The sequence below is a fragment of the Amia ocellicauda genome, chromosome 16 (assembly GCF_036373705.1).
Source record: "Amia ocellicauda isolate fAmiCal2 chromosome 16, fAmiCal2.hap1, whole genome shotgun sequence".
Classification (NCBI taxonomy): Eukaryota; Metazoa; Chordata; class Actinopteri; order Amiiformes; family Amiidae; genus Amia; species Amia ocellicauda.
Window position 1 is genome coordinate 28061922 of NC_089865.1, and position 12540 is coordinate 28074461.

Sequence of the window (12540 nt, forward strand, 5' to 3'; positions counted from 1 at the left end):
GTGTGTGCGCTCATTGGTAAAGAATGTTGTACCTATATACCTGACAACTCTGAAGAGATTCATGATCTTACAGATCACATTCGTAGAGAAGTAACTAAGTAACTAAAATTCACCAGACCCCGGAGTGGTCTCTGTGGAGCTGGATAAGTGGCTCCCTAGGAAACCTTGGTGCTCTTATAGGCCCGAGGACTGCTTTTATTCTTGGAATATTCATTTTTCTCTGTTTGTTTTGTGTTGATCAAGTGTTGCTGTACCCTGCATAATTATAATTTTGCTCTTATTGTGCCTTGGTCCCTGTATATGTGCGTGTTTGGCTCACTTGGTGTCTTCATCCATAGACGCTGTGAACCCTAAGCGCTTCGATGCCCACCGGGCTCAACTGCTGAAACAATGAAGAAATAACACGTAATGAACACTGGAAATCGTCTCGGTCTTGCCGGCCACTTGATGAGCGCCGATGGAACACAATGAAGGAACAATCACCAGAGACATTAACACATTTTGGGATACCCTTAAGGACAATACTACTTCAAGAAGAAGTAGTTTCTTCAAATTACCGACTGGGACCATGGAATGAGAACTGTGCCTCTAAAAGATCAAATGTATGACAAGGAAATAAAGCCTCAGAGGTGGTGGAAACTGCTGTGTTTACAGCATCTGATCAAGAGGGCTTACTTTGTGATTAACATGTCCAAAATGTCTTTTTATATCTAACGCAAATTTACGGAATTAAAGTAACATGTTCATGTTTCATTAAAGAGGGCAACTGTTGGGGTAAAATTGCCCCCTATGTATTGTATATACACACTGTATAATACTCTGCATGTTGGGAGAACAGAGTACAATGATTTTTATATAACATATTGATATACTAACTGTTGGGGATAATTAAGTCTGGTAGGCATACTGATTATTTAACCTACTGTAACCATGTAACTCATTGTATTGTATTCTTATTGTAGGATTAGCCTTTAACAGAAGTTGCAGAGTTAACATTGTCATATCTCACTGGAAACGTTGCCGTGGCAAGGGGGGCTGAAATTTGTCATTATTGCAGAAATAACATAAATAACATACTCGCGCATAACTATTTCCGTGAAAGTCTAGACACTTGAACTCACGGCCATCCCCTCACCTCTATTTTGGAAATGTCAAACCACAATCTCCCTATATTTATATTATATTTTGAGGAACAGCTCAGAGTCCCATGTCATCTACTGCTAGGCAAACCGTGCAGATATGTCAACCGAAACTGTCTAGTGTGTTAGGGGTTATAATATTGGACACATTCCATGTCTGCCTAGCAACTAAATCTGTAATATGTCCTGCCCTAAAACGGACTTCTGACATGTATAAAACTGTGTCCTGTGGCAGAAATAAACCGAGCTCGTCTCCTGCGGAGGATCCACCATCCTGCACTGACGGCGCTGGGTTATCCTAGTCCAGGGAACCTGAAGGGCTTACTTCTGGTGAAGTGGTTGTACCTTAACAGTTTCCCAGTCTACCTCAAGCAGGTACGCCCTTGCCAAGGAGGACTTGTAACGTCACTCCTTCGGTTTGCTCGTTGGTCTTCGGGTATGATTCTTGCTTACGGGGCGAGAGGTCCTGGTTTCCACTCCCGGACGAGCCCCAGGGCGCGAAGCTATGTGGTGTCGTGGCTGGTAACAGGAGTCTATTTAGGGTTGTTTCCCTCTTTCCCTCATAGGGAGGTAGAACAGTTATGTGCGGTAATATAGGGTATTTTTTTTAAAGGGGGGCTGCGGGGGATTTGACCTTTGACTTGAACTCAGGGGGCCTCTCCTAAAGGGGGGTTAAGGGTGATTTGACCTCTTGACCTTGAACTTGAGTTGAACTCAGGGGGTGGGGGGTGCTTGTACCACGTCACAGAATAATTACCATATTGATGGATTCCGAAGGAATGTGCAGGGTGGTAGGGGTCTTCAACTGTTTTTCAAGCCCTCTAAAAGATTTGTCTTTAAGCCAGACTGATTCTTTAGTAAAATAGCTATTTTTCTCTATATGTGTGAAGCTGCAAAAGAGCGCTATGTATACCCTTCAGATTCTTTAGAAAACATAGATATTTTTCCCTACGCTAGTGAAGCAATGTAAAGATTGAATAAATACAATTATGAAGTTTACAGGTGTGTGTGTGTGTGTGTGTGTGTTCACAACACCCGGTGATGTAAAAGCAATGTAACGTTACTAAGTTAAGAAATCCTTAAATATAGAAGAGTTATAGAATATATATGTTATATAAGAAGCATAGACTATATATGTAGAAACTGGGACATTTCAATACAACTCAATAAAAGCAGCATTTGTAATTATATTAGTAATCAAGCATCAAATTATTATGTAATATAAACCATTCATGCATTAAGATTAAGTAAATACACTCAATGCGATCTCAGCACATCCTGTGTGTGTGTGTGTGTGTGTGTGTGTGTGTGTGTGTGTGTGTGTGTGTGTGTGTGTGTGTGTGTGTGTGTGTGTTTACATAAATACAGAGTGCAGGCTGGAACGCTTATCTCAAGGGCTCAGATTCTGATGAGAACAAAAAAAAAAAAAAAGTTTAACTTAACACAATAATGTGATAAAGAATCCTACCCGAAACGATGTTGGAAACCTGTAACTATAAGGCTATCAAAATATAAGTTATTCTTAACCATTAGGCTGAATGAAGATATAAAAACATGATAACAATTAAATTAACGAATGATGGTTACCACAAAACATTTAGGAATCTGGATGTACATACAGCCGCTATGTGTTAAAGTTTGCGGGGATTGCGGTGGTCATCAGCGCGTTCACGCGCACAGCGCGGTGTTTAAATGCGGGTTTGCGGCGGAGATTCAGTCCATTTGGTCAACACGCTGCCTGCACGGTCCAGAACACACAAAGAGACATCAGGATGCCCGGCCACGACCATGCGGAGCGGACACTAAACTTCTCTAACTTTGATGGTAAGTATAATTCAATTAATCAAGAAATATAATTGCGAAGTGTTTAGATATCCATACACTAGTTCAGAAAGATTAAAAATATGCTACATTTACATACGTATTTAAGAAATCTAATATTTGAAATGTTTTAAATATATTTGAATTGTATTTAAACGTTTAAATTCTGTTTATAGGAAACGCTGATTTTCAAACGTCTCAAGAGCCTTTTACACTAGGTACTATTATTTATTGATATATTTTTTAATATTTATAAATAATAGGCACAGCGCGATGTTTCTAACAAGCACCCGTGTATCTGCAGGATTACCGAGCGCCCCATACAATGTGCTCGATTTCTACACGAGCGAATCAATGAACACGGGTAAGACTCATTTAATAATGTATCGACCGTATTAATTATACGCGTTATGAACGTATGTACATTTTATTTTCATATAACCATATTTACTTTCAGATTTGTTCCCGACATTAGATGACGAGCGACCCAGCACGTCAAACGCTGAGCCGCGTAGGTTATACTTTCCATTTCATACATGTAATAAATATCTCGCCAGGATGTGTGATGTTTAATTATGGATCTATACGGGCGGTTTTTTATATTATTTTGTGTTTTTATCAGAGGATCTATCCAGACAGAAAATAACGCGTTCCGAGGGTGAGTGAGACCTTTATTCCATCACTCCGAGAGATGGAGCCGTGGTTATATTGTACACAGTGTGCACAATGGCTCTATTGTTTGGCGCTGTCCGGGCGTGCTGTGCTGAGGGCCTGCGCCGAGCCATCTGAGCAGAATGATGCGCACGCAGTCTGGCCCCGAGGCATGCTGGGATCTGTACTGTTTTAAGGATTGTAGTAGTCTACGTTTGAAAGTGAAAGTAACCTGGCTGCAGCGCCCAGACTAACCTAGGTTATTAACTTATGTTTATACATGTCTCCGTTTTAAGACACCGAAAGTGATGATGATGAGCTTGAATCAGGAAGGCCGGATCTAAGAAGACGTCTGCATTTAAACGGTCTGTTTGCATCGTTTATACGCTTTTACAACCGAGTATTTAAAACTATTATTTATGAAACGATAATATTGTGCGGGTTCTTGTCATTTTACAATGTACTTACTTAGACCGTTATTATTAATGTTTTCGTAGCACACAATTTATTGAGACAATTATTAACGTTGTCTATTATTGTAATACAACATTCTAGATGTAGTTATTCTTTTAAACATTTTTATATATATTTTTATTATGAATGGTCTATAATAATCTGAGCACTATTGTATTAATAAGAGTAAGAATAGTTCATTTAAAAGCTATAGGTTTACATAAATCGAATTATGATAATAATGTATTGTTTGTTTAAGGATGTTATTTATGTTATTATTATTATTGTTATGTATTATTATTATTATTATTATTTTATTTATTTATGTATTTATTTATTTTATTTTTTTGTGTTACCATCTGTGATTAAACGTATCCGTTCTCATGTGTTTCAGGTTCATCGGAGTCTATTTCAGACAGTTCATTACTGCGGCTGATTACGCAGCAAGGTAGCCCCAGTTATTCACCAACAACACCCCGAGAAACCGCCTGGGTGTCTCCGCAAGTTAGGAGCCAGGACTCCCCGATGCATATCCAAACACCGCCTGGACCGCCTGCATCACCAGTCAGCGTCGTATCGAGTGAAGAAGAAGATCTAACTACAACCTTGCGGGAGACTATCAATCTACAGGTTGAGTTGGCATCTACGGACCTGCGTGAGTTGCTACATATAATGTTGAATAACCAAACACAGGTAATTGAGGATCAAACAATCTTAATGAATGCCTTAGCAAGCTATATAAACAGGATCGGAGATTGAACATGTCTGAAAGTAATAAAAGGACCAATGATGCAGACATTCACGAGCAGGAGTCCAAGAGATCTAGAGAGAATGATCCTGACACGAACGATCCTGAGGCCATAGCAAATGTACCGATTACCCCCGAGCTATTAGAAATGGTGGATGAAATAAACAACCGACCGGCACCTGCTATAGACTTGTATCCCTCTGTAAATTCTGACTTGTTACAAATGGTTGATTCCTTAGAACACCTACCCCTTCCGAACGCAAACAATTTAACAAAACAACCCCAACTTATTACTAGTCCTGCTCCAACAGAAAACGTTCTTGAGTATGCATCTAACCACATTGTAAATGACAATTGTGTTGACACTTTTTAAGGTCTTCAGCATGCTTTAAACAATGTACAACAAAGGGGTTGTGGCGGAGGTCAGAACAGTGAAGCTGCAGGTGTTGACAATGGGTTTAGTCGCGAGCTTAGCGATGTTCAAAATATCAACAAAGAGGCTGGAGATGTTCGGGGGAGTAACCATAGATCAAATGCTGGTGGTGGTGGGGATTGCCATAATATCGATGCTGATAATATTGATGAGGGTGTAGAGCACGTAGACAGACCAAACTTCGGTAATTTTGAAATTGTTCACAGATTTAGCTTTGCTGAATTATTCAACAGCGACAATTATGCCGAGATATTTGTTACAATGCATGATATTATACAAAATATGCTTGACCGAATTACCAAACGTGTTAGACCCCAGGATGTGGTGCAGTTGGAGCTGAGAGCGGATTCATTATTTAGAAGTGTTTTTACCATAATGAGAGGTGATGAGTTAGATGTTGAGGATTTTCTATCTAAAATTGAAAACCTGCTTCAGAGTCAAGTCTTCATCCTGGCCGATGAAATTCTGGTCTTGGTCATTAACGTTGTTCGTAACCCTGAGGGTGGTGTTCGTAGGAGATTGTCAAGTTGTCTCAAGACTGAAATAATTCATAAGAAACTCGGGCAAATAGTGAATGAGGGTAATACAAATAACAAAACATGCTTTTCATATAGTATAGTACGCCTGCTCAAACCTAATATAGTTGCAGAGCAGGTTTTGCATGATGCTTTGCAAATGCATCAGGCAGCGGGTCTATCGGAACAGGAGATGGTGACTTTCTTTTTTTCCTTCACGAAAATCATTACTACGGTATTAGAAATTTGAAGGCTTTTCTGGGTTGTTGGTACGTCTGTGATTTTTGCTACAAGGGTTTTAACGATAGGAAGAACCATCAATGCGCCGGGTACTGTAATGTGTGTTACCATCCGCAATGTCGAAAGGGTGAAGCTGCCACAGTGCGGGTTAAGGATTGTTTAAGGATCTGTCGTTCCGCTTTCAGTTTTTCCGAACACAAAATACCTAGAGGGGGTACGGGTCAAAGCATCAGCCCTTGCGATAAAACAAAATTCTGTCTCCAGTGTTATAGACAGTACACCTATGAAGAGGATAAACCCCACAAGTGTGCCGCTCTGAGGTGTCATCTCTGTAACGCCGACTTAACACCCAAGACCGAACACCAATGTTTCATACAGTCTGTTAAACTGGCACCCCTACATAGCAAGTATGTCTTTTATGACTTTGAGTGTAGGCAGGAAGGAGGCGTTCTTATAGCGAATTACACTCACCTAAAGGATTATTAGGAACACCATACTAATACTGTGTTTGACCCCCTTTCGCCTTCAGAACTGCCTTAATTCTACGTGGCATTGATTCAACAAGGTGCTGAAAGCATTCTTTAGAAATGTTGGCCCATATTGATAGGATAGCATCTTGCAGTTGATGGAGATTTGTGGGATGCACATCCAGGGCACGAAGCTCCCGTTCCACCACAGTAGATAGTAGGGTTTTTTGGGCGCGGCCTATTTTGTTATGACGTATGCCCTAAGCTTATTAATATTCCTACGTCATAATTGGGGGGCGTGATTTTAGGTAGAGTTATTTCCTTAATTATTCCTACGTCATATACGTCAGAAAGTGTACACCCCTAAAACCCTGAACAACAAGGCCACCCATAAAGACCCCCACCCCTCTGAAGGCAACGCCCCGAAACTCTCCTCTCTATTTAAGAACCCGCGCTGCTTTTAGGCAACACCTCTTTAATTCTCAGCATCTGAAACATCCCGCTTCTTCAACATGTCCAGCGACATCAACATGAAACCCCGCAAGAAACAATCCCGGGCAAGGGTTCCTGTACTCACCAATTTGAAGATTGAACGCTCCTGGGTGTTGTTCTGGGGGGGTCGACGGGGTTACCGCTTTAAAAGGGATCCCAGCTATGTTGGAGTGGAGCTTTTTGCTTTGGGAGAGAAGGAGGGTACGTTGGAACCTTTTGAGACGGTGATTGAATACTCTTATGAGGACTGGTTGAAGGTGATGGCATGGAGAGACCTGGGGCTTGTGGATAAGACTCTAGAAGGCTTGCAAGAGGGTCCAAGAGAAGGCGAAACGGAGTCTCCGACTCAGAGTTTTGAAAGGTGTGAATGGGAAAGCTTGCAGAACTACGGTACAGTGGTGAAGAGTCTATCTCTAACTACTGATCGTAAGGTTTTGTTTAGCAGTACCCTGATTACAAACCCTATTGAAGGGGTTGTGGAGGATCCAGAAAAACAGGTTACTGAAATTATGTTTGACGCCGTGGACTGGCCGTTCTTGAAAGAGGTCATAAACTGTATAAATGATGGTTTTGACATCTTGACCAAATGTTCACAACTGGATTCTGTTAGAAGGAGAATATGCTGGATTATGGATTATATATCCCCCTTGAATGACGACGACGATGATAAAACAGACGACCTGTGGGGGGTTGGAGGGGGGTCTGACGGCTCAGGGTCTACTCTCTTCTAAGAGGGCGGTGTGTCGTGACGTAGTGAAGAGATAGGATAAAAGGCGCAACAATTCATTCATGGTTTAAAATTAAAGAGAATGTCTTACCCGAAAGCTGCGGACGTCGACAGGCTCTACAGGCCTCTTCAAACCCGGGATCAACCCTGGTTCTATTCCCCAGATTTTGTATACACTCCGGAACCCTCTGACTGCGGTTACCCTCCAAGACCTCAGACCCCGGTCCCTCAGGACGAAACAACATGCGGGGCGATGGATGTCCAAATGAGTCTCGTGGATCCCCAGCCTCTGGAGCTCATGGAGGGCCTCGATTTTGCCGAACTGTCTACCGTCTGTGCGTCTCAGGAGGGGGTCAGTCCAATGGATGTAGAAACACCCCACAAACCACCAGGCGACCCAATGAGCATCGGACTGTCTCGGGGGCGTGATGAAGACGCAGGATTTATGCCCGGGGTATGTGGCCAAGTAAGCAGAGTGGTTAAAAGCACCCTGGTGTATATTCTGAGTGCTCTCATCGACCGAGCTCTGAAAGAAGTCTGTCGGGGGTGTGAAGTGAATCACCCCAGTCAGTTGAGACACAGTTGTTTGTTTGAACCAGACTTCAACGTGTTTTACAGAAGACTGAACAAACCGTGGCTGAAACCGGCACTAATCAAGGCTCTGTCTTACTCCCACATACATGTCACTGCGGGACAAGTCCAGAAAATCATAGATGAGATTTTGCTGGAGCTGAAAAAGGAGCCGTTTATAATAGAGAAACTTGGGCAGCTGCTCAATGACCTGGATGAGCCAAGTAGAAAAACCGCTGGCAAGCTAAAAGCTTATTTCTTCCGTAAAGAAGTTAAAGCTGGGGGCAGCGACGAAGAATTCGACATCTACGCCACTGATTCAGACTCTGACCTGAACTAAGGGACTTTGAACATGGGGAATGTTCTGGACTCCTGCTGCAACTGGTTCTGTCATCAACACTCTGCAGCTAACCTGAGAGCGCTATTACACCATGTGCTTGACAGAAAAGTAGCCAACGCGAGCCTTTTCTCTACAGATTTAACCATCGATGAGGATCAACTTTCAAACCTGGAAAAGTTAATGGTTGCTGTAACAAAGACCGGGGGGTACGAACACTGGGATGAAGCGCTCAAGGGGGCCAAGAATGATATTAGGCCATTTCATCAACATCTGTATGACCTTTTACTGAGCATGTTTAATACCCCTCTGTTTACTTTTAAAATAGGTCATATTGTTGTTTTATTTACATATGTAACTGAGGTGTGTGCCTACAAGATAAAGAAACAGGTATTTGTTGATATAGATCAAGTAACCAATCATCTGATTTCTTTTTGTCTGGACCGTAGAAAAAATTGTTGTGTATGTTATACTTTTCTCAAATGTCTAAAAAGGGGTATCTGCTCTCCTGAAGTTGAATAAAAAACCTTGTATAAAAACTTTGGCGCATAGTGTGGGTCTGTGTGTTTATTTGGCAGAATGACTCGGCAAGCTCCCCAAATGCATGAACTATACTACAACCCAGCCAAGATTGGGGGTTTGGCGGGTAAGAAGGGTTTTCAAAGAGGACTCGCTGAGGCCGGTGTGAAGGTTAATGATGTGGTTGTTTCAGAATGGTTACGGGAACAAGACGCCTATACCTTACATAAACCTCTCAGGATTAACTTTAAAAGAAACCGCGTATATGCAACTGACATAGACTCACAATGGCAAATGGATCTAGTCGATATGTCAAATTTATCAAAACATAACAATGGTCACAAATTTATGTTGATGTGTATCGATGTGTTATCAAAATATGCCTGGGCTCGTATTCTACATAATAAAACAGGTCGGGCGGTGACAAGGGCCTTTGAGGATATATTGTCCCAGGGACGATGTCCTAAAAAACTGCAGACTGATAAAGGAAAAGAGTTTCTCAACAGAGAATTTCAGAATCTACTGAAGAGACACAAAATACATCATTTCACCACCGGTAATGAGCTTAAGGCATCGGTGGTGGAGAGGTTTAACCGCACCATAAAGACCAAAATGTGGAGATATTTTACAGCGGTCAACACGTTCAAGTATTTTGATAAAGTTCAGGATTTTATCGATGCTTACAACCAAGGGTATCACGCCAGTATTAAAATGAAGCCTATAGATGTTGATCAAAGTAATTCTTTTAAGGTCTATAAAAAATTATACGGCCCATTTATTAAGAAGGGAAAAACTACTTATAAGTTCAACATCGGCGATGTGGTTCGCGTTTCAAAGCTAAGGAGTACTTTTGCCAAAGGTTATGAACAAACATTTTCTGACGAATTTTTACAGTTACCGAACAGGTGGCTAGAGACCCCCCCGTGTACCGGTTAAAAGACTATGACGGGGAGGATATAGAAGGAACGTTTTACGAAGCCGAGTTACAAAAAATTATTGTGGGTAAAGACATTGTATACAGAGTTGAAAAGATATTAGCTGAGAAAACCCAGAACCGGAAAAAATATGTGTTGGTGAAATGGCTTGGATGGCCTGAAAAGTTCAATAGTTGGGTCCCGGAACAACAGGTTTGTGATATTCAAGCCTTATAACAACATGCCCGCGGGTGTGGTGGGGGCATTACTTTCGATACTCAAGATGGAATCAGGAGGCTTCTACGTGACTCTACCCAGTAACGCCTCTCTCGATATATACCCTAAAAATGAAATATCCAGTTACACGGTACAATTTGGAAAATCTATAGATCTAAGGGGGTCGTGGGAAGTGGGGTTGGCAGAAATACAGTATCCTTACACTTGGGCTGTTTTACAAGATAAGGATGCCACCTTCGCCATTTTTGATGATGTTAAAAAGAGTCAATGGACATTCACGATACAAGGAGGTTATTATGACAATGTGGATACAATATTAGATGAGATGCATAAACAGTTCTCAGAAGGCACCCCCAACATCAAGCTATATTACAACCCTATTAAAAACAGAGTGTACAAGGTGTCAAAACCTGGTATTAGCATTCAAACCAACGGACAACTGGGGCGTATATTAGGGTTGTATTCTGACACAGAGAGCAGGTTCTCAGAAGTGGTGGCACCCTTCCCGGCTTACATCAGGGGCGGCTTTTACACTCTTTATGTGTATACGGATATCATAACACACCAGAGGGTCGGGGATAGTTATGTCCCCCTTTTGAGAAATGTACTTATTAAAGGTAAAAGCAATGACATGGTCACAATTACTTATGACAAGCCACACTACGTACCAGTCTCAAAGACCCACTTTGACAACATCACGATCGAAGTAAAATCGGATCAGAATATCAACGTACCCTTCCGCTTCGGTAAAGTTATTGTCAAACTACATTTTCGACCCCTGAAACAGTGTGTACATTATTAAAATGGCTACCTCGAGGGGTTATGTAGATCCTAGCGCCTATGTGGATTATTACAAGATGCAAGCCGGGAACGGCTTGCCCGGTTTTGTAGGAGCCCCCACAATGTATGGAGCCGGTCTAGGAGGACTCTTTCGTGGTCTCTTTAGAATGGCCGTACCCCTGCTTAAGAGAGGCTTTGCTATAGCCAGACCCCACTTGAAATCAGCGGCTAAAAATATTGTTAGTGACGTGTTCACCAATGTTATGAACCGGGCAGCTAGCCATGATCAGCAGGTGGGTTCGGGTCTCATGGTAATGGCGAGGAGGGGGGGTAAAAGAAGAAACAGTATGTGTCCACCAGGGCGACGAAGATCCGTGGCTAACAAAATACGAAGAATCTCTCATTCTCCAACATATCGTGGAAACACTCGGAGAAGGAAGCAGCACAAGAAAAAACCTGCAAAAAGAAAGTCTCAAAGAAAGACAAATAGAGCCTCAGGATACATCTTTTAAAAATGTCTTTTGTCCACAGTCTATCGGAAGAATGCGTCAAATCAGAACTGGATCTGTTTACAGTTCCATACACTCAAACGAGTATAGATAAGAGCATATATGTAGAGATACCCCCTCTTTCCGCAATTTCAGATACGGCCCCTCTGGAGTTTTTTATAGCTGGCAATGGCGAGGATTATATTGATTTGAATAACACATTTATTTTAATGAACTGTAAAGTGACTGATGAGGATGGCGATGCAATCGAGAAGACGGCCAACGCTGGGGTCATCAATTACCCGGTGACCACCATGTTTTCACAGGTGGATGTGACCCTGGGAGATCGGCTCATTAGTCAAAGCAGCAATACTTACCCCTATAGGGCCATGATGGAGTGTATCCTTAATTATAGTGAGGAGACCCTAAGCAAACAGTTCAGCCCCGGCCTTTTCTTCAAAGACACCCCGGAAGCTATGGACGACCAGGATCCAGAGGGACTCAATAAGGGTTTGCAAAAAAGAACGGCCTTTTCAACAGAAGGGAGGACCTTTGAGCTAATGGGACATATCCATGCAGACATATTTTTCCAAGAAAAACTCATGCTCAACGGGGTAGACATTAAAATTAAAATGATCCGTAGTAAAAGTGCTTTTTGTCTGATGACCCCTGATACTGAAAAATATAAACTGACCATATTATCGGCCTCGCTGTTTGTGAAAAAAGTATCCGTCTCCCCGGCGGTTAAACTAGGACATGCGCAGGCTTTAATGACGGCAAACGCCAAGTACCCGATCGAAAGAGTCTATATGAAAGTCCACAGTATCCCCGCAGGGACACGGGTGATGAACCAGGAAAATCTGTTTCTAGGACAGCTCCCAGAACAGGTTATTATAGGTCTCGTGGATAATGATGCATTTACCGGGGTTTACAACAAGAACCCCTTTAACTTTAAACATTATAACGCGGAATTTATAGCACTGTACGTCGATGGTGTGCAGGTTCCATC